We start from the raw sequence: 20,900 nt of genomic DNA, 5'->3' as shown, positions 1-20,900 counted from the left end.
AACGGCCTCCTGGAACAAGTAATTGGCCCCAGGGAGCACCACCAATCAGCAGCCAGGCAGACTCCAGGCAGTCCCCCTCGGGAGTGCCCGCTGTAGATTTTGTCACCGGAGAAGGGAATCTGGAAATAAGGACATCCCAGCCTGGTGGAAAGTTAGACTTAGAGACTGGAAACAAATTTAATTCCCTCCCAAAGACAAATGATCCACCAGGAAATAAGTCCACAGAGAGCAGCAGTTTTGAAACCATCCCGCATCGAAATTCCTGAAAAGGTGCTGTTAGGGACTGAATTGTGTGTCCCCCCTCCTCATCTCCAAATCCATATGTTGATGTCCTAACCGCACAGTGCGACTGTATCTGAAGATGAGTCTTTAGGGAGGTAATAAAGGTTCAGTGAGATAAGGGTGCCTCTCATAGGAAGAGGAAGAGACACAAGGCGTGTGCACACGAAGGAAAAGCCACGCGATGGGACAGCAAACGGAGAAGGCCACTGTCTGCTGCCTCCTGAAAAGGGCTCACCAGAAACCATCCCTGCGGCACCTTGATCTTGGCCCCCAGAACTGTGAGAAAAGAAATTTCTGTTGCTCGAGTCTGTGGTATTCTGTTATGGTGACCCTAGCGACTAATTCAGGTGCCACCAGTGGGTCAGGAACTCCTAGGTGTTCCCTGGCCACACAGAGCAGAGGCGAAAGGACAGAGGAAGTGGCTGCCCTTCACTCGCAAAAGCGGCCAACACATCTGTGTTCTCGTCACCTTTGCATCTCTTTCCCATTGTGATGGAAAAGCCTTTCCTACTTCCTCATGTGAGGGCCTTCATTTGATGTTAACGGAGGTCTCCAGGCAATGTTTTGTTTCAAGATTTAAAACAACGGTGAAAACGGGGTGAGTGAAGAAATGTAGGGAAGCAGATATTATGGAATATCGATTGAGAATGCGTTGATCCACGTTTATTTCTTTCATGTTTGGAAGGCCCCTATTGAGGTCCCTGCCCCCCCCCCCCCCCCCGCCCAGTCGTCCAGCATCCTTCGGCTTGCTCACCCCGGAGGGCTTGGGGTCCGCAAGTGCTGGGGGTCCTGTAGAGCAGCCAGAGGAGTAATGCTGCTCTCATTCTGCATTTGGCCCAGAAAACAGAAAGAACCAAAGAAAATGTAGGTAGGGCGATGCTGTTTCTTCTCCGTTGTTGTATTTCCCTCTCTTTAATAATAGTACACGGTGGGAACCACGGTGAACCGCTACTTCGTGTGCGCGCTTTTGTTCGGGTTCAAGGGATGTTGTTAGGGTCCCGTCCCCCTGGGTGGTGTGGGGGCTCATAGCAAGAGATGAGAGAGAACTCAAGACAACCCATTAGGTTTTTCTCTCCATATGTGCAGGAATGGGACAAAAAGTTAGGAGTGCTAGATCAGTGTTTCTTGAAGAAGAGAAAAAAAAAAAAAAAGCTACAGCTTGGAGGTGCCGGGGATCGAACCCGGGGCCTCATACATGCAAAGCATGCGCTCTACCACTGAGCTACACCCCCCTCCGGGAAAGCTCCTTGCTAAGGATTATCTGGAAATAAGTTTTGTTTTCTGAGGCCCTTGATTCCTGCCCGTTGTGGTGGTTCAGTGTTAACGGGACTCCCGCGGCTACTTTGAGCAGGAGACCTTCAGGAACCAAAGAGGGGCACTGATTCTTCAGAGTGTAGAACTTGAGATGGAAAGGAAGACCCTGGAAACGTGTCCGGTGATAGACAAGAAGTGTCTCCTGTGGCTTCAACACGTGTTTACAGTTTCCTTCTCCCATTCCTGCCAAGGAATTAATCAAGCCCCAGTTTTCAGCTCTTTTGCTTTCCTTCAGATATGTCTTACCCTGAGACACAAGGCTTTGGAAAGTCAGCATTTTCCGGCTTAAAATGGTTCATAATATTTCTTGTTTGCTCCATTGGAATATTAAGTATCAGATTTAATAGGGAAAAGGCATCACGACCCTAAAAGGAAACCCTGGAGTGATGCATTCAGCATTTCACTTAAAGGGCTGTTTCTCTTCAAACTTAGGAGGCCCTGACAACTGTCCAAAATCTCTTTTTCAAAAGGCATTCATTAGGCATGAAGGAAACAGCTTTGGGGATGGAGAGAAATGTTGGATTGTGAGAGTGAGACCAAAGGTAAAGAGACACAAGATTTAAGGTCAAGGGAAAAATTATCTATTTATTTATAGGAAACATCATGCCATTATCAAACAGAAGAAGTGCAGAAAACAGGTTATAAAAATTCTTTTGGAGATGGAGGGAGGAGGGAGGATGGGAACATGAGGAACATGAGCTAGCTTTGCTCACATTAAATTCGAGATACATGCAACGCACTTGTGAGGATGCTACACGGCCAACTCAGGATCACCTGGGCTTCAAGCCTTGGGTTTGTGAGTCACTGGGAGACCCAAGAATGAGAAGCCAGGTAAAGACCAAAGAGTGTGCTCATTAGCGTTCACTCCTGGACATTTCTTGAACCCTGGGACTTATCCTGGTTAAGACCGTGTTCTTTGAACTACATGAGAAGATGCTGAGAAAACCCATTTCCTGGTACCGGATTTCTAGTGGTTAAGTGTTTCGCATTCTGGTTTCCCCATATATGAGCTTTTGCCAATATTCCTAAAATGACAGTGAGTCCTTTCTGAAATTGGAGGAATAAGATTTGTCTGGCAGACTAGTTCTCTCACTTGGCTCATGGAACTTTTATTTCCTTTATTTTCTTTTATTTCCAGTATGGTTGATAATGCAGTGTTAAATTAGTTTCAGGGGTCACAATATACGGATATGGCAATTCTATGCATTACTCACTGCTCATCAGGACAACTGTGCTCTTAATCCCCTTCACCTATTCTACCCGGCCCCCCACCCACCTCCCCTCTGGTGACCATCAAGTTCTTCTCTGTAGTTAAGAGTCTGTTTCTTGGTTTGTCTTTTCCCCCCACTTTGTTCATTTGTTTTGTTTTCTTATATTCCACACTTGAGTGAAATCATATGGTATTTGTCTCTCTCCAACTGAGTTTGCTGTGCAATTCCTGGGTCGTAGGGTAGTTTTATTTTTGATGTTTTGAGGAGTCTCCATACTGTTTTCCGGAGCGGCTGCACCAGTTTGCTTTCCCACCAGCAGTGCAAGAGGGCTCCTCTTTCTCCACATCCTCACCAACATCTGTTGTTGCCTGAGTTGTTAATGTTAGCCATTCTCATAGGGGTAAGGGGGTATCTCATTGTGCTTTTGATTTGTATTTCCCTGATGATGACTGATGTGGAGCATTTTTTCATGTGTCGGCCATCTGGATGTCTTCCTTGGAGAAGTGTCTCTTCATGTCTTCTGCCCATTTTTTAATTGGATTATTTGGCTTTTCGGTGTTGCGTTGTGTAAGTTCTTTATACACACATATAATCCACATAATAATGGATACTCTAGTTTTCCGGTTGCAGAATTGTCCTTGCACATACACGAGCACACACCACACACATTCTACTACAACATTGCAGGGGTTCTTTCTCTGCAGATTCCCCCCTGCAATTGTTGTGTGGATTAAAAACATCACACACACACACATCAAGACAGAAATGAGTTGTAAGGGTAATGGCATGTAACATATTGGAATTTCTTAGGTTGTAAAACTTTAAATGAAATATTCGCTATGTCGGTTAACGTTTCATCCAAGACCTCAGTGAATAGGAACCAAGAGAGTGTGACAAAAACGCGCCCCCGCCCTCCCCCACGTGCCGGGGCAAAAGCCAAGCTGCCGAAACCCGGGGTCGAACCAGGGACCTTTAGATCTTCAGTCTAACGCTCTCCCAGCTGAGCTATTTCGGCTGCTGGAAAGTCCCTTCTTTAGTCATTCTCCCATTGGTAAAGTCTGCATCGCGGGGCCAGGGTACCCTTCCTCCGCCTCCCCCCCCCCCCACGTGTCCGCTCCCACTTTGCTCGCAGGCATCCGCTTCCCCGAGAGTTGGGGGGGGGGGTGTTGGGAAGGGATCCCGGAAACCCTGCGCGAGGAGAAGGCCTTCGGAGGCAGCGGGTGAGCTGGAGGAGGAGCGGCGGGTAGAAACGGGTCAGCAGGTCCTCCCTGCGTGGTCGCCTGGGGTTCCCCACGACGCGAACGCCGCTCGGGGATGCAGGGAATTCAACACGGAATCACCGAGTCTTCTCCGGTCCTTTCTCTGTCTTGCTCCTCAGGGGCCGAGCAGCAGGAACAGGGCTAGTGGGCACGTGGGGGTGGTGACTGGCTTCTTGCTCGGGGTTCAGGAAATCCGGACGAGCCGGTGTTTCCTCCCTGGCTTCCCGGAGCGGACACTGCGGCGGCCGAGGGGAGACCCCAGGCGGGGACTCAGGTAGAGACGTTGGGCGGGGACCCAGGGAGAGACCTTGGGCGGAGACCCAGGGAAAGACCCCAGGGAGAGACCCTGGGCGGAGACCCGGGGCAGAGACCCCGGGCAGAGACCCAGGGAGAAACCCCGGGCGCGGACCCAGGGCGCAGGTTGAGGCCGATGAAGCCCTCCCTTTCGCCACACCCTGCAAGACGAGTTGTTCAAAGGAGACGAGTACTGGAGTGCCGGAGACAGACAGGTAGACGCGAGAGCGTGGGTACGAACCCGCTCTCTAGGAAAGGGCGGAGCCCCCCTGAGCCACACCTCTCACTGCAGAAATGCCCTCACCCTCCAGAAACATGAGCCACATTTCTGAGGAGTCTTCAAGGACAGAAAATCCACCGTGTCAAACGCCGCCGTGCCCTAAACCTCTGAACGGGACCCCGTGCTAGAAGTGTAAGAGGAAGGCAGGCCAGATAACGGCGCTTCTGCTCGAGGACCGCTCTCCCCATCAGTCCCTCCCAAGGCCCCCGCCCCGCCAAAGGCCCAGGGCATTTTTCCTGCACGGAAAAACCACAGAGACTCCGGATGGAACTCTCTCCTGTGTCCTCAACCTCTCTCTTTCTTCTTTCCCTTCTTCGAAAGTTTGTCAAGCCCTCTCCGCGTTAGGAGGAGATGAGCCACAGTCTCAGAAGGCATTTCAATACTTACAAATTACAACTACTCTTACCTGGCATATGTGAAGCACTTCTACAAAACGCTAAGAAAAAGACTAAAATCTCGAAAAGAAAGAGCAAATTAAGACGCACTTCACAAAAGAGGATCCCCATATAACCAGTAGGCGATTTAAAAGGTGCTCAACGTCTTTTGCTAGCAGGGAGATTCAACTTTAAAAACAGTGAAATACTCCTCACCAGCATCAGGTTCTGCTGAGGGTGCGAAGCAGCTACAAGTCTCAGGCATCTCTGACCAGCTTTCCAGCCACCCGCACACCTGCGCTGGGAAACTATTTGAAAAAAATTTTTTAAAGATTTTATTTCTAATCTCTACACCCAAAGTGGGGCCCAAGGTCACAACCCTGAGATCAAGAGTCGTGTGCTTCACCAACTGAGCCAGCCAGGCGCCCCCAGAAATATTGGCTGGAACTAAATATGCATATGATATGTGGCCCCGAGACCACACCTGTGCGTGTGCCTAAGAGAAACGCATGAGTATTTCCCTTGTGGAGGGGTGCAGAAATGCCACCCCGAAATCTACCACCTTGGCATCTTGATTACTTGGAACTAAAGGGACTTGAGAAACAGCTGGTGTGAGGACACTCTGATTCTCCTTGGTCCCTGAAAGCAGATGAGTGTCCCCTGTACCAAGAGAGCACAAAGCATCTCAGCACCAGAGACAGGGGATTTAGGGCAGAGAAAGTCAGATAAATGAACCTCGTTACTTCTCCACTGTTTACTACCCCAAGCCCAAACCCCTTTGTCTTGTCACTCCTTCGAGTTTCATGTTTCTATGGGGCTCTCATATATAAAGAATTAAATTTGTATCCCCCCTGTAATTTGTCTTACATTAATTTATGTTGTTAAGTGCTGTTGCGTTTGCTCATGAACGCTAAAACTACATTTTTCTGTCATTTTCTGTCAGTGCACGACTCACATGTCCCACACCTGTTTTAAATCACAGAACATTAGCATAAACCCAGTTATTTGAGAAACTGAGAGAACTTGAATTAAGAGTACAAATGTAGAATTTAGAAGCATTCCTAATTATCTTAGAAGTCTTACATTAATTACTGGACCAGCATAGAATCCAGAAAGGGAAAAGGGACAATTTTTCACCTACACTAAAATGACATGAACATGGACAGGAGTGCTTGTGGCCATGTTAGACGTTCAACCAACACCCGGCGCCCTCCAAATGTGCTCCAGCAGTGAAGGGAATCAATACCTTGTGGTGTTATCTTGTGAGGTACAGTTTCCATCCAAAGGAACGCCTAGGGGGTAACGAAAACTTCCACGACCATCACTATGGACGAATCTAATTGTTTTAAAACTGGAGTGAAATACTCAAATGAGTACATATCATATGATTCTATTTCTATTTCAGAACAGGAGAAAAACACATCTCTGGTGGTGGAGGTCAGAAAGCAGAGCGGATCGTGGTAAGAGGGGGAAGCTCCGGGAGCTTAAGAGTCTTGGGTCTTTGCCAGGGTGCTGGTTACCGTGGTGCTGGTTACCGGGGGGTGCTGGTTACTGGGGTGTTGGTTGTACTGGGGGTGCTGGTTACCGGGACGTCTGCATAGTCGCAGCCCATCAAGCTCGTTCATTAAGGTTTATGCATCTTACTTTATAATTAAGCCTCGATTTATGTAACAAGAGAAGAAGAAAGAAGGAAAGATGTCCTTGCGAACCTCCTTGCCTCCAGTACCCCCCGTCTCCCCAGTGCTTTTCAACCTGCGGGCTCCGGGCTGCTGCCCTCTGTGAGCACTAGAAGCTCCCACAACTCACAGAGCCAGGACCCACACTCCTGTCAACAATCTCCGCGGTTTTCAGAATTTCGGGAACAGTTTTCTCTGGAACCAGGAAATACAGTGAAGGACTGAATTTCAATAAAACCCTACGTGTCTGCATGGGTCCTCAAACGCCAGTCTCCACGTCCAGGCTTTTTTTTTTTTTTTTTTTTTTTTTGCCTTTAGCCAAGAGTTGGTAGAAGTGTAAAATTTGGATGTAAGGTTTGGAATGATAATCTCCCAAACTATTTTGGTTCTTTTACCGATTGCTTCTCCCCAGCACAGAAAACATTACCTACTCAGGGTTTACCCACAGCCCCGCACGTCGCCCCAACCAGGCCCGGGCTCGGCCTGAACTGGGAGCACAGGGAAGGAAGAAGAGTACAAAGTGATGTGGACGGGAGTCAGCACAGAGACTGAAGCGGGCGGGTAGGGACGCGGGGGTGCGCTGGACTGCAGGGAAGGCTTAGAGTGCACACCGCTGGAGCGGAGGGTTGAGGCCGGGAGGGGCGAGGCGCTGGGCAGGGCCGAAGGGAAGGAGCGCAAGGAAAAGCATCCTGGGAAGGAACAGCATCTGCGGGCAGGTGCAGCGGCTAGTGGACGCCCGCATCTCTCCGCAGCTTCCTGCCGGTGTGAGGCCGCAGAGGCGCGCCTTCTCTCTCAAGGGACGCGGGCTTGTCCCAGAGGGGATGTGGCCCATTTTGCCTCAGACCTTGGTGGCTTCGGAGCCTCACCTCTCCTTGGGCCTCTGGCCGGACAGGTTGCGCGCTCTGAGGCCGCGCGAGGCTGACGTGTGGTCGCAGTTCGGGAGCTGCGGGGAGTCCGGGAGTACGTGGACGCGGTGGGGGCAGGTCCCGCCAGCGCCCCTGGGGTCGGCACAGCCAAGACGCTGCAAGCGTGGTGCTTTGTAAGGTTTTGCCTGACATGCAAAAGGTAAGAATGTTCTCGTTTGTTGGCCCGCTTATTTCCAACTCTCAGAAGTGTATTGGAACCCGACTTTCTCCTGAAGAAACACTTCTGGCATTTGCGACGCGCTCCTTTCCTTCTCACACCCGGCCCTTGCCTCAGCAGGCGTCCCAAGAGCGGGTCTCGGCCTTGGGGAGCCCGGGGCCCCAACAGGGCTGATGCTCGCGGCCGCCACCCCATCCTCGGGCCAGCACGCGGGCAGTTCGGGTGAGTCAGCTGAAGGTTGGTGACCACCCCGCGTAGACAGATAGGAAAAGGTGAGGGAGTTTTCTGGAAGATCCCTGGTCTCTTGGCTTCTCTAGAGGGAGAAGGAGGCTGCTTTTTTGCTCTCTGGATGCTTGGAACCTCGACTGCTTTTTCCTTCGGTGACTGATTTTCTTTTTTTTTTTTTTAACATTTATTTATTTTTGAGAGAGGGAGAGACAGAGCATGAACGGGGGAGGGTCAGAGAGAGAGGGAGACACAGAATCTGAAACAGGCTCCAGGCTGCCAGCACAGAGCCCGACGCGGGGCTCGAACTCACGGACGGCGAGATCATGACCTGAGCCGAAGTTGGACGCTTAACCGACTGAGCCACCCAGGCGCCCCAGGTGACTGATTTTCTAAGATGGGATGGCGTGTCCTCCTGTGGGCTTCTGTTGAGGCGCCTTGACATCAGAATCCGGAACTCTGGAAAGTTCCAGAGACAGAGGGTGGCCCTGGAGACTCAGGAGATTGAGGCCGAAAAAGACGTATGGTGTTGCGGTGGGGAGAAGAGCTCCTAAGTTCTGGGGAAACAAAGAACTGAGCGTCCCCTGACTGGTCCTGGCCCCAGGACCTCGGTGCCTGCCTTTTCAGACGGAAACGCCCCGGGGCGCCCCGATTTCAGCACAGGGGACCACTGTCGTGTCCACACTTATCATCCTTTGCAGTTTAATGGCTTTTCTGTCACTAAGCCCCAGAGTGTGAGAGTCTCTGACAGAAGCGGTGGCCACCTGCACATCAGCCATCAACCGCTGGCCATGAACCTAGGAAGGTTTGCGTGCAAGTTTCCAAGCCGTGTAGACTTGGCTTGTATAAGTCATCCGGGTTGGGGAGGAGGTAGGACTGTAAACCCACAGGACAGCGTGAGTGCTTAACTCTAATCCAGACCCACATGGCTCTTCCTTTGGGCCGTACGGACCCATGCCGAGTGCTTCCAGGTCCCACAACCAGATGCCGCGCGGTTGGAAGGACTGCTGTTGTTAGACGAGGTTATTTAGGCCCTAAGAAGCCTGGAGGCCAGCCTGGAGGAGGCCATGGCTAGCCGTAGGGAGGGTCAGAGGCCTGTCCGGCCTCACTCCAGAGAAGCCCCATCACAGGTGTTGGAGCCAGGACAGAAAACCCCTGGTCAAATAAGGAAGGGAGCCCCCAAACCCTACTTCTAAGAATCCCCGCCCCAAGTAGTGGGTTCTCCACCCCCTTGTTAACAACTGTCAGTAACAGAAACCCCGACCCCTTGGGCTCACACGCTCTCACATCTCAAGACTGTACTCACCTCAATAAACGTTCCTGTTCGTACCCCTCATCTACTGTGGTGTCTCCCCTTGAATGCGACATCTTTTCCATGGCTGGGTCAGGGCTCAGGGCCTGGGGTCTCCCAGGCTCACCTGACAACACTACCCTCTGGCTCCTGTAGCGCATTGATGGGGCCCAGGTGCTGGTGATCGCTGAGAGTGCTTGCAGATTGGGTAATAACAGAATCAACAACAAATAACCTCAGTGAATGAGCTTGGCCACTTCCCTGCTTCCCAAAGGGTTAAGAATGAGCGGCGGCAGCAAATAGAGTTTCACGGAGATATTTGGAGCAGCGGTAGAGGTTAGAAGTATGGTGGAACAAAACTGGAGGTGCTGGGGATTGAACCCAGGACCTCGTGCATGCTAAGCACGTGCTCTACCACTGAGCTACACCCCCTCACTCCTACCTAGATGCTGAAGCCCTTTCATGACCCTACTATAACTGCAGTTGCCTGAGTCTCAGGGTTAATCATCCAAGCCTTTATGTTTAGTTCCGTCCTTTCTATACTCCATACACTACATCCCCTCTGAGGCTCGGCTGCCCCGGAAAAAAGGCGTTTCAGTTCCTTGTTCACGGTCAGCTCATGAGCAGCCCTTCCCAGAGTCCACTCCCCCTGGGATCCCACTGCCCACAGGCTCTTCCAGTCCACCACCTGGGTGCATCCTGGGACACGACGTTCTCTTGCGGGGTTTCCCAGTATTACTTTCGGTGTCCTTTGACTCTTGGATACATCAATGCTTTATATAGTAAAAAAAAAATTTTTTTTTAAATTAAAAAAAATTAAACTCCCTCAAGTGTGTGTCCAAAGACTCTAAAGCTGAATACAAACAGAAACAAATTGAACATAGAATAACCACATAGAGGAAGAACAGATCCAAGCAAATGTTTTACACAGTATTTTGTTTTAATTGTAAAGACAGAAAAAGCGAATCTTAACCTTTATGTAGCAGGGTTATCATTATTATTTTTTGTAGTGTGTAAGAGTATAGCAATTGTGATATTTTGTGTGAATTTTATTTATTTTTATGTGTGTGTGTGAATTTGTGTGATTGGAAAAGTGAATACATATTTGGTGTTGGAAATCAAGGCTCTCTCATTAGAGAAGGAAGAAAGGAAGGCATAGTCCTGTTGACTCTGGACAGGAATTAGAGCCATCAGTATGAAACTGTATATAAATCTGTCATTTCCCCCCAGATCTGTCTGCTAACAGGGCCTAGAAGACATGATACTTCTGTAACAAAAAGCAATGCTAGCCTGCTATCTTGCTTTTTAAATACCATTCCCCACTCAAAGGAACCAGATACTTTTAGAAATCACTGACTCTAGGACTGGACCAGGGAAAGTACAAGATGAACCTGAGATATCTTTCTGTGCTATAATGTAGGTGCTTAAAAGTGAAGGGGGCAGTTCAAAAGGATCCAGAGGCCAACTTGAAGGGCCTCTCACTGGTCAAATCAGAGACACTTCCAGCATGAATAATGACAAGTGATTATAATTCTTGGATACTTAAATCAATATGGAAGAAGGGAAAGTTTTCCTTACAGTGGGGTGTGAACTAATAATAGAAGTAATAACAAGGTTAGAAAATCACCACTTTGCCACCATCAGAACAATAATAGAGTCAGGCAAAATTCATAAGTCAGTTAAAAGCATAGGTAAAATTTTGATGATGATCAGAATATTTATATAGGGGCGCCTGGGTGGCGCAGTCGGTTAAGCGTCCGACTTCAGCCAGGTCACGATCTCGCGGTCCGTGAGTTCGAGCCCCGCGTCAGGCTCTGGGCCGATGGCTCAGAGCCTGGAGCCTGTTTCTGATTCTGTGTCTCCCTCTCTCTCTGCCCCTCCCCCGTTCATGCTCTGTCTCTCTCTGTCCCAAAAATAAATAAAAAAAAAAAAACGTTGAAAAAAAAATTAAAAAAAAAAAAAAAAGAATATTTATATAGTCTCAGAGTATTTCCTTACAGGTTTATTAATTACAAGGGGGAGAATGATCATTTTAAGGGGAAGAAACCTGGTAAACACAACCTTAACAAAGTGATCAAAGCAAACATGACTAATAAGCCTGGTGTGATGCAGGGAGACATCATTCCTGTGACATTCCCCCCAAATATTCACAACCCAAATCTAGTCTAATCACATTAACTGGGGAACATGTTGATCTCATGAAAAACAAGAAGCGCGAGAAACCATTCCAGATTTAAAAAAGACTAAAGGGTAAATTCATACATGATGCTGTAATGGGCCCAAGTTTGGGACAGAAATTTCTATAAAGGAATTTATTAGCAAAATTAAAGCTAATAAGACTGCATATTAGACAATACTATTTAACCAGTGTTAAATTTCCTGACTTCAAAATTTGTGCTGTGGTAAGAAAATGTCCTTGCTCTTAAGAAATACATGCTGAAGTGCATAATAAAAAGATTATGACGGAGGTTTACAATAAAAGGATTGTGGATAAAAAGACACAGTATCCAAAAATGGTTTTGAAATAGTTTAGAAAAGAATAATGTCTTTCTCCCTTTGTCTCTCAATAGGATAGATAGATGATAGATAGATAGATAGATAGATAGATAGATAGGGATTTATTGGTTGTTGAGGGAGAGGCAACACAGTGCTCTGAAACGATCCCAACATTTGGACAGTACGTGCTTCTCAGGTGGTTCCCATCGTATTGAAAAGACTGCTAAGCAGAGACAAAGTTGTGAATTTGCCAACTTAGAATGTTAGAATTTAGCAGGTGTTTTGCTCTGTTTCGCTTTCACACTCCTTGCTTGTGAGTTACTCATCTAAGGACATCTGAAAGGGATGAATTTCTTTCTCCAGAGCTGGGAAGCGAGCAGGGCCTGCCTGGCTGGGAAGAGAGAGTGAGGCTGTGAGACCCAACACTCCTCCCTCTATTATTCAGCGGCAGTGATGGGAGCGGGTAGTTTGGGATTGAAACCATAACAGCCCTTTGGTGGGGCCATCAGTGGACTAGAAACTTTGAGCAGTGCCTGGAAAACGCAGAGTAGAAGTTTGGACAAGAAGCAGAAGAAGAAATGGCTGCTCTTTCGCAGCAGCGAGAATGCCTTAGACACCTGCCAACTATGTCTTCTTGTTTTGGCTAATGATTTCCATTTTGATGCAAACAAAAAGTTTTTTTCTGCCACCTCTTCATAGTAGCACGGTGGGTGTTAACTGACATTTCTGGGTATACTTTTATGTAGAGATTTTACTTTATTATTTTTTATTTTATTTATTTTGAGAGAAAAAGAGCAAGTGGGGGAGAGGCAGAGAGGGAGAGGGAGAAAACCCCAAGCAGGCTCCGTGCTGTCTGATGCGGGACCTGAACCCATGAACCGTGAGATCATGACCTGAGCCCAAGTCAAAAGTCGAGAGCATTTAACCAACTAGGCCACCCAGCTGTCCGTAAGCAGGGATTTTAAAAGAAGGGACTGATTGGAGGGAAGGAAATCGGACGGTTTGAGCCAGCAGTCGGGCCCATGCAGGCTACTGAGTCATTTAAAGCAGATTATTTTTTTATTTTTTTTTTAATGTTTGGCAGGACTCTGGCCTCTTTGTGCTGTCCTGTGGCGGCAGCGGCCACCCACTTAGCACCTGCCTCAAACTTCGGGTGATGATGACAGAAGTGGAGGAGTCGGAGAGAAGACTTATGGTTCCTCCTAAAAACTTCACACAAACAAAGGAACTACTTTGCCTCAGGCCTCTGGTTTTCTCCTTTTTCCGTTTGCCCTTCTCTCAACAGTGGTGGGAATAGGGGCGAACTGACAACTTTGTTACTATGGGGGCAGGCTTCTTGTGTTGAGCGGAGGGGTCGTAGGCGGAACACCGGATCCCAGCGAGCCCAGGTGTCGTTCCCGCGGAGGGAAGCAAAGTCTTTGCGGGTGTGAGGACAGAAGGGTCTTGAAACGCGGAACCTGCCCTGGATTGTGCGGTAGGCCCAGCCGATCACAGGGGTTCTTACAGGAGGGAGGCGGAGGGGGGGAGGCCAGCGGGACCTGGGGGCAGGGGTGGGGAGATGCGGCCGCAGGGTGAGCAGCAGGGCCGCTGCCACAGCCCCCCCGCCCCGAGCCGCACACCTGTGCGTTCAGCCTGTGCGTGCGCAGTGACGCGTTACACCTGCCGCAGGGAACCGACTGCGCGCCTCTTCTGCCCGCAGCCTCTGGTGACTTTGAGGCTCGTGGGGTCTAAACAGAGTAAAAAATTAACGTCTTGGGTCACGTGTTGGTTTTCTGGTGAGCATTCTGCCAGGGAGTCAAGAAGCAGAAGGTAGGACAGTGCAACCTGCACCTCCTAAAGAGGGGGTGGGGGGCGGCTGGAGGTGCCGGGGGTCGAACCCGGGGCCTCGTGCATGCGAAGCACGCGCTCTCCCACTGAGCTACACCCCCCGGCCGCCGCAGGTTCCCCGCACCTGTCTCCATGGGGTGGAGGAGCCGCAGGTGTGGGGGGGCGGGGGCGGAGGGACTAGCCTTTTAGCAAACAGAGCTCGAAAGGGGGCACAGAATATTGGAAGCGCTTGTCAGAAAACTGGCCGGCTCTTCCCTGGCTTGAACACGTCTTGCTGTTTGCTGTCCGCTCCACGGGGAAGGGAAGGGCAGGGCAAGATTTTCTTGGGAAAACCCGGGTGGGAATCCATACCACAGGCCTTTCGGAGTTTCAGAGTCGGATTTATCACAGCCTGAAGGCAACTGAGCAGGCCGGAGGGGGCGTCCAGGGTAATAACGCTTCGGTGGCCGCACAGGGATAGGGACCTACTGGGTTTACAGAGCAAGACCCAGATGGAGACTCGCGAAGGGACCCGTCTTTCAACCCAGAGATTTGTGGTCCTTGATCTTCCGGAGAATGGGGGGTGGGGCGTGGAGAGGAAGGGGTGGGTGTGGTTCGGGGCACGTGGAAGTTAAGGGATCCGTCTCTAAGGTCGGCCTGGGGGTGCCGCACGGCGAACCGCGTCCAGTGCCCAGACCTGACTGTGGGGGTGGGTGGGCGTGAGCAGAACAAGTATAATAGCAGAACCAGAGCTGAGTGTCCTGGGAGATGTGGACTCAGGAACTCGTTTACTGATGGTTCTGGGGGCGGGATTCTGAGGGGGAGACTTCTTCCCAGACTGACCCTGAACCCTACAATTCACACTGGTTAGGTCTGCGGCCTTGAAACTTCCATGGGAGACCCAGAAAGACTCATTTCCTGACACCAGGCTCCTAGTTGGTATTCTCTCTTCTTCGTTTTACATCTTTTTAAGTAAGTGTGTCACTGAGCCTCTTGAAATTGAAAGGACATTATTGGTTTGGCAGAATTTCTCTCTTGGCTGGTTCATGGGGCTGCTAGAATAGATAAGAAGGAAACACAAGTGGCAGGTTTCACTGGACTCGAGTGCTTGAGAAGTGCCCCCCACCAAACTCTGCAAGCTCTGGTACGTGGTTGTATGTGCATGTGTATGTGTGTGTGTGTAACTGTAAGAGGATGGCTGGAATATTATCTAGGCTGTTCGATGCTGTGGAAACACAATTGTGAAAACTCCCAGGATCATCCAGTAATTACCCCTTAAATCACTCCTGGAGAAACCTACATATCAGCAGGAGTACTACAAGTGATTCACAAAGAGGTTGGGGTTCTTTTTTTCTGTTTGCCCCAAGGTACACTGAACAGCATAATTGTTAATCAATGTTCTTTGACAACATTCAGACTCTCCATCCACCGCATGATTGAAAATATCTATTCCAGGGGAGATAGTAGGATGAGTTTCAAACATGATTCTTCTAGTGAAATAACCATTTATCTCATAAAGTAGAACTCAGACCCTGAGGACACATGAAGCGTATTGCCAGTGCATCTAGGACAGGTGGAAACATTGTAACTGGTTGGGTGCCATTTTTAAAAAGGTGGCAGGCCAGCAGGAGTCGGTTTTTTATGTGGGGAGCTTTTGTGCTCCAGAATTCCAATCCACACTTAGGATCCGTGTGTGTTTACAATGTCTCACCTTGTTAACATGGACAGGGAAGATTAGTTATACTGCTCTAATAAGTCTCCTATCTTGACTGAATGTGAAGAAACTTTCTACACTAGGTGGTAAATGATTAACTCATCCTTTTTCTCCAATTAAATGTGCCTCTGAAAAAAATAAAGCACTGCCTTTTCAGTTAGAGTGTCTACATGGCCTAAGGGATCATGTCTGCTCCCACATTCCTGTGCAGCCCATGGTCCTACCCAACTGCTGCCTCCAGCACATTCACAGATGGTCCCACACATGACCACATCACCTTTCCTCTAAGAGTTTCTTAATCTGTAATTTCTCCCTGAGAAAGCTAAACAAAAGATAAGTTTGTTGAGATAGAACACCCAAATAAAACATGGTTGAAGTTCCAGAATTCATCTACAGTGTACTTTAAAATGAGTCAGTCTTATTCTGAGTCAAAGTTAGACACAACTTGCTCTCAAAGAAGTACCTCAGACAGCTCAGGCAGCACATGTTATTTGTTTTTATTGTTTTATTTTTATAATGTTTTGTTATTTTATTTTATTTGTTTTTATAATTTAGAATTTTTCCATCCAATATTTTCTAAAGCGTTCTCATACTAAGCTTTTGACCTTTTTACTATATTCTCTTCTCCTTTAAATCACAGAGGTGGGTTTCCATGGAGAAGTCTATGGTTGGAAGGAAGGAAGCATTATTTTCCCTTTTCCTTTTTTTTCCCCTTCCCCCCCCCCCCCACATTTGGGCTGAGCCCTAATATAATACAGAAAGGCAGTCGTGATAATTCAAGATATTCTTTCTCATGTTTTGTCTTGTTTCTTTTTGTGACTTCATGAATTCCCATAGTTTCCTGACATGGTGGGTACAAGTGGCAGAAAGACACTGTAAAATTGTACCTTGAAAACAAGAGGAGGGAAAACATGACAGCAGAATAGAAAGAGAACTATCGTTCGTTTTAAGAAAGTCTGGCTCCTGAGCACTACTTCTGAATCTTTTATGGAGATGTAAATCCCAAAGCCAAGACATCTTAACTTGAGAAAGAATTGTCCTTGGAACTTATTTATCCTTTGAAAATTCCCTAATCACAAAAAATAAAGGAATGAAAAAGAAAAAGAAAAAATTTCCTCATCACTTCACAGGGAAACTTTTGACATTATGTTTGTTCAGGGAACCAGGATTCCCAATACCTGAGCAGTCCGTCACCCCACACTTCCATTGTGGTAGCTAAGGGTTAGGGATCTTCAAAATGTATCACAGGGCTTAGTACACGAAAGGGGACTTTGGTATTAGCCAAATTGTTAATTTTGGTATTAATACCAAAGCTCTTAAAGATTTGATGAGGACGAGGCAGCTCTGAGTATGGAAATGATTACAAGATACTATGCTATTTTAAATGTTGCTGAGCACAAAGACAGACACAAAGTTCCCAGTACATGTTGGAAGTTAGCACAGTGTTGATTGCAACACTTGCGAATGTTTATTAAAAGGAAAAAGAAACTTCACCTCGAATTCAATTATGTATGTTGATTCAGAAAATATTAATATTATATTACCATGGGAGAGAACAAGGTCCATTATCAGGCCGCACAAATGGTTCGACAATAGAAGTACATTTTTGCAATTGTATCTCCTACATTGGAATAGGAAATTGGGAAAAGATTAGAATACAGGCATGCACTTAAAATGTATACCCTCCTGAGCCACGTCCCAGCACCCAACCCGGCGCTTCCCAAAGCTTCCCAAATCACCCAACCCGGCGATTCCCAAATGAATCGGTTGGGGATCCAGGTCGTGGTTGGGCGGGTCTGCGCGGGGGCGGACGTTCTGCGTTTCTCATCAGCTCGCAGGGGCCACCACGGTTGGTGCGAGGACCGCACTGATGGGGGCGCACCTGCCTCGGGCCGGGTCGCTAGGGGTGCAGACGGAACTCGGCTGGCACCCGTGTTGGGGCGCGGGGACCCTGCGCGGACGCCTGCGGGCGGCGCTGCACCCACGCCGAGGGCTGTGGGCGCGGCCACCGCGGCCGGAAGCAGGGGAGCTAGGAAGATGGTGTGAGAGCCCGCGCCCTTCCCCCAGTCGGCCTCTCCGTCCTCGCCTCTCCTTTCCCGCGCGGTTAATACAGCTGCAAAATGGAGGCGGGGCCCCCGCGCCCACCGTATCGGTGAGGAGGGACCCGGAGCAAAAGTGGAGGTGCCGGGGATTGAACCCGGGGCCTCGTGCATGCTAAGCACGCGCTCTACCACTGAGCTACACCCCCGCGGGAAAAGCGTTGTCCCGGGAGGCTATTCAAGGGCAGCGCAGGCGCCGGCGACGGGTTCCCGGAGGCTGCCTGGGCCGGGTCCGCGGCGCCTGATGCGGCGGCTCCGCAACCTCGCAGCCGGGACAGAGGCTCGCTCCGCGGAGAGACGAGCGAAGCGCGCTGCGGGCCAGAGCCCATGGGAGCCCCGGATCCGCCCCGCGAGGCCGTGGCGAACGCGTTCTCTCGGGCCTCCGCGCTCTCGTTTTCCCGCTCTCCCGGCTGCCAGAAGTCGTACGCAGGGAGGCGACCGAAGAGGACAGGTGCAAAAGGCGGGGGGCGCGCAGACGCCGCCCCGGGGTCGGTCCTCCCGGGAGACCGCGCGGGCGGTGCACCTGTCACCCTCCCCCGCCTCACCACCACCCCCCGCCCGGGCGGCAGGCGCCGCGCCCCCCCCCCCCTCCAGCCCCAGGAGCGCACCTGCGAGGCTGACGGTGCGGACGTGGCTCTTTGGGTAGAGACAGTGTGGTTCCCCAGCCTCTCCAATTAGAGGCTAGAAGGACGCTGGCAACAGTGAAAAAGCCACCAAAGTCTCGGCTCAAGACGTTAGAAGACGAACAGCGTGATAAACCAGAAGACTCGGAATAAACTAAAAGAAGGGAGCGCTGATAAAGACGAATGCAGAAAATAACGAGTTTTAAAAAGTGGAACTAATAAAGAACCTAGATATTTGAAAAGGCAACAGAAGAGTCAAAGTTCCAGCTAACCTAATTAAGAAAAGAGAAAATCAGGACCGCAGCCAAGTCCCCATCAAGACAAGAGGGCTTTTAAAGTCGTGAGAAGCATCGTAGCACAGTTCAGCAAATGATTTAAAAACTTAGATGAAGTGGATTTTGTAAATACCATATCCAAGTTAATCCTTGTACAGACGGGAGGCCAGCAGGCTATTACTCTAGAAAGTTGAACAGGCACGCCCCCCCAAAGTGCACCAGGCAAAAACACTTTCACAAGCAAATTCTACCAAACTTAAATATCAGAAAGTCATGATGCTACTTAGATTATTCAAAGCATAGAAAAAGAAGAAAAACTTCCTATTCAGTGCATAAAGTGAGTTAATATTAACCACTTTTTTCAGTTTGCACCAAAAATTAAAACTATAAGCCTATTTCACATAATACAGGATGTCCAACTGGGGGCTATTCCAGAAATGCACAGAGCACTCATTATTAAGAAAGATATCGGCAAAGATTCCCTTCTCCACACAAGTCTATGCAAAGCCCCCTGCTCTCCTTTTCAACTAGGCTTTGGCTTTGGGTCTTTGATTTTCATCTCTGTGTTGTCCAGTTTCTGTAAGAGTCCTTATTCGGGTTAGCTAGGTGTCCCCCATCCTCCGTATCTGATCACCTTCCATGTCTAATTGGGCCCCTTATCCTCCACCATCCCCCAGGTGACATAGGGTCACTGTGGCCCACTTCCAGCAAGAATCCTGTTAGGGCCATTCAGCCACAATCCCTCCTTACCTCTGACGTTTCCTCTTGGGAACTTCCTAACCACTGATGAACCCCCACCCCACTCTTGGCTATAAATTCCCACTTGCCAAACACTGTATTTGGAATTGATAGTTCTATACTGAGGCCTCTTTCCCCCTATTACAATATTCCTGAATAAAGTCTGTTTTTCCTGCTATTATAGCTACTAATCAGCTCTGGCTTATCTTTAACAACATTAATACAGACCATCATGTTGATAGAGAAAAGGAGGGAAAAAACATACATGATTATCTCTATAGGTTCAGAAAAAGCATTTGACAAAAGACAACGTATGTTTAATATTTTACTGGAGGACTTAGTGTCCTCCAAAAGTTCGTGTCCATTTGGAACCTGAAAATGTGACCTTATTTAGAAATAGCATCTTTGTAGATGCATTTAGTTAGGAGGAGATCATATTGAAATATGATGAGCCCTAAATCCGCTGACTCATGTCCTTCTAGGAAGAGGAAAACATGTCAGAGACAGAGACACACAGAGAAAAGGAGGCCGTGCCACGATGCAGGCAGAGATTGGAAGTGGAGGGGTACCGGGAGCTGCCGGAAAGGAAGATGAGGCAAAGAAGGAGACTCAGAGGGAGCATAACCCAGCTGACACCTGATTTTGTACTTCCAGCCCAGATAACTGTGAGAGAATAAATTCCTGTTGTTTTAAGCTACCAAGTTTGTGGTAATTTGTTACAGCAGCCCTAATAAACTAATACAAGTAGGGTGCCTGGGTGGCTTAGTTGGTTAAGTGTCTGACTTTGGCTCAGGTCATGATCTCACAGCACGTGGGTTCAAGTCCCGTGTCAGGCTCTGTACTGACAGCTCAGAGCCTGGAGCCTGCTTTGGATTCTGTGTCTCTGTCTCTCTATCAGCCCCTCCCCAACTCATGCTCTGGCGCGCGCTCTCTCTCTCTCTCTCTCTCAAAAATAAATAAACTTTAAGAAAAAAACTAATACAAATATACTAAAAGCACTCAGTAAAATAAGAATTGACAGACACTTCTCAGCATAATATTTCTTGTCCTACTTTTTGGTGTCACGATTCTCCTGTATTCTAAAGAGCCCCTCCCATTCTACTTTACTTTGATTCTCTTGGCTGTAGGGGACTCTGGAGTTATGAGAAATGAAGTCGTGACATGGAACAAGTAAGACTTTGATAATACGGAGGACAGAAATCCAGGGCCTGTTTCTCTGGGCGTTTACTGAAAATCAGGAATGAGAGTAGAGGGTTAAATAGTTTGACTGAGAAAGAGCAAATCGTTGATTCTATATAGTTTACTTGGTTCTGTGCAGCTGTTTTAACCAAAAAGTCAAAAAGAAAATCATAGATGACAAGAGTTCTGTTGCCTTTCAATTTTCCTGTAAACCACTATGAGCAGATTCTGATTTAAATCCCAGCTGGTCCTCTAGGCTTGTGGCCTGAGGCATGGTTCAAAGGAGGCGAGGAACCACCTTGCTGCACGAGGTTCAGTTGGTGGGGCAGAAGACTCTTGGTCTCGGGTTGGTGAGCTTGAGTCCCACGTTAGGGGAAAGCTAATTGTTGGTCTCCCGCTGGTGCATTTGCTGGTCTCCTCAGTTGTCCGCTGGGCTGCAGCCCCCGGGCTCCATGGCAAGGACAGTATACTTGGTGGCTGTCCCAGGGGAAAGCTTAGAACTACACACAGTTCAGAGGAGAGGGGGAAGGACGCACTGAGAGAAAAACCTTCCTCTGATTCACCAGTGTCTGTAAGCTATGAAAACGTGGATTGTATGAGCAAGAGTATACAAAAGTGGAAGTTCTGACATAGAATCCTATTAGGACCCATGCCAAGGGGGCTGTCGACGGTGCTGACGGC

General features: G+C 48.7%; 5 non-coding genes across 5 annotated transcripts; all 5 read right to left on the bottom strand.

Moving 5' to 3' along the window:
* Positions 1-1,442: 1,442 nt before the first annotated feature.
* Positions 1,443-1,514, bottom strand: TRNAA-UGC (transfer RNA alanine (anticodon UGC)). The gene has a single exon. It is a non-coding gene; the product is annotated as a tRNA-Ala (tRNA).
* A 2,235-nt stretch (positions 1,515-3,749) lies between these two features.
* On the bottom strand, positions 3,750-3,822 carry TRNAF-GAA (transfer RNA phenylalanine (anticodon GAA)). The gene has a single exon. It is a non-coding gene; the product is annotated as a tRNA-Phe (tRNA).
* A 5,827-nt stretch (positions 3,823-9,649) lies between these two features.
* TRNAA-AGC (transfer RNA alanine (anticodon AGC)) lies at positions 9,650-9,721 on the bottom strand. Its single transcript has one exon. It is a non-coding gene; the product is annotated as a tRNA-Ala (tRNA).
* A 3,920-nt stretch (positions 9,722-13,641) lies between these two features.
* Positions 13,642-13,713, bottom strand: TRNAA-CGC (transfer RNA alanine (anticodon CGC)). Its single transcript has one exon. It is a non-coding gene; the product is annotated as a tRNA-Ala (tRNA).
* Positions 13,714-17,481: 3,768 nt separating this feature from the next.
* TRNAA-AGC (transfer RNA alanine (anticodon AGC)) lies at positions 17,482-17,553 on the bottom strand. The gene has a single exon. It is a non-coding gene; the product is annotated as a tRNA-Ala (tRNA).
* Positions 17,554-20,900: the final 3,347 nt, after the last annotated feature.

This window comes from Neofelis nebulosa, chromosome 6 (assembly GCF_028018385.1).
Source record: "Neofelis nebulosa isolate mNeoNeb1 chromosome 6, mNeoNeb1.pri, whole genome shotgun sequence".
In the NCBI taxonomy this organism is placed as follows: domain Eukaryota; kingdom Metazoa; phylum Chordata; class Mammalia; order Carnivora; family Felidae; genus Neofelis; species Neofelis nebulosa.
This window is presented reverse-complemented; position numbering and strand designations above follow the sequence as displayed.